Source organism: Chrysochloris asiatica, unplaced genomic scaffold (assembly GCF_000296735.1).
Source record: "Chrysochloris asiatica unplaced genomic scaffold, ChrAsi1.0 scaffold13937, whole genome shotgun sequence".
NCBI lineage: Eukaryota > Metazoa > Chordata > Mammalia > Afrosoricida > Chrysochloridae > Chrysochloris > Chrysochloris asiatica.
This window is the reverse complement of record NW_006422455.1, coordinates 1-1,722: the sequence shown is the minus strand read 5'-3', so window position 1 is coordinate 1,722 and position 1,722 is coordinate 1. Positions and strand designations below refer to the sequence as shown.

Genomic DNA, 1,722 nt, shown 5'->3' with positions numbered 1-1,722 from the left:
AATTTAAATATCTTCTCTAATTATCATGATGGTATTTATTGATCCAATTGTGAAGATTTTTGTTTTCTTGATATAGAGTTACAACCCAAACTGAATACTTGATACAGAGTTACAACCCAAAGTAGTCTTTGAACTTCATCCCTAAATATTTTAAGTCCTCTTTGTTTTTAGCAAGCCAGGTTATTAATGACTCTTCCTCTTACGGATGCCACGTTCTGTTCTTCTTCATATAATCCAGTTTTTCAGAGTATTTTTTCAGCATACAGACTAAGTATGATAGAGAGATACAATCCTGCACATGCCTTTCCTGATTTTAAGCCTTCAGTATCCCCTTGTTCTGCTTTGAATGACTACCTCTTGGTGTATGTACATGTTCCTCATGAGCACAATTAAACATGTAGAATACCCATTCTTTGCAGTGTTATCCATAGCTTGTCATGATTCACAAAGTCAAAAATCCTTGCATAGTCAATAAAGCACAACTAAATATCTTTCTGCCATTGTCTGCTTTCTGCCAAGATCTGTCCATCATTAGCAATAATATCCTTCATTCCACAACCGCTTCTGAATATGGCTTGAACCTCTGACAAGACAATGTACAACAGTTCCAATCTGAGGTACTGTTGAAGCAGTTTTTGATTTATCTTCAATAAAAATTTCCTTGCATGTAGGGCTGCACTGAGGGTTGAGTCAGCCACGGGTCCATTAGGCATGCCATAGTCACCATGGTCATCTATCTCTCCAGAATGGATTAACAAGTGAAAACCTTAACCTCCTCAAAGCTTTAATCATTTTAGACTGAAGAAGCTGGATGATTTGAAGCTTCTGAAGGCAATTGGGGGAGCCCTGCGAGCCATGGGAGACCATAAGGCAGAAGAGAAGGTGTTAGATATTCTTCAGCTGAATGTGGGTGGCTGTATTTACACAGCCAGGTGGGAGTCATTATGACACTTATAGCACTCAATGCTGGCATCCATGTTTAGTGGTCATTTTTCTCTAAAAATGGATGAATTGGGCTTTAACAGACCTCTGTGATTCATATGGCTTAGTTTGCAATAGGTTTGGTTTCTACACTATATTAACACATCCCATGCAAGCTGTGAGAGTAGCTGTGAATCAGTACTGGCTAGAATGGCACCTAACAACAACAATGCCACAAAAATGGATGGAACAGATGCCATTGAGAAACAACTGGGAGAAAAAATTAATAGTAATGTATTTTTAAGAGCAAGGCGGGAAATAATGTTTAGTATATCTGGAACAGAATTGAAGAAAATGATGGATGCCTTTGGTATCTGGGAAAGAAAAGGTGTCAGCTACTGGTTGGTGCCTCACGAGTTGATAGAGTGTTAGACGTTGGAAGAGCTCCTTCTACTTGGAAGCTTACCCCACATAGCCCCCCTTACAAAAAAGGTGACTGGATGCTTTCAATGAAGAGGAAGAAATTGTGAGTTGTAAGACTGGACCTACGCCAGTAAAATATTTGGGCCCTTCCACAAGCACCCAGATCAAAGTCAAGAATTCGGCTTCAGTCAGAGTATCTCCAGACAGACTTCCCCAGACCTTGACCTGAGCCATGGCAAACCGGCCTTATAGCAACTCTGAACCTTCAAAAGCCGCATCTGCTGTGGGCACAAGTGCATGCGGGCAGCCCCAGTCCTCTCCAGGACCCAAGAGTGCTGAAAATGGGGCTACACACCACCTCCAGCAAAGGGTCTACTC

The 1,722-nt window shown here is 41.2% G+C and overlaps 1 pseudogene; it reads left to right on the top strand.

The window, feature by feature from the left end:
* The first annotated feature begins 1,006 nt into the window (after positions 1-1,006).
* On the top strand, positions 1,007-1,573 carry LOC102815200 (annotated as a pseudogene).
* The last annotated feature ends 149 nt before the right edge of the window (positions 1,574-1,722 follow it).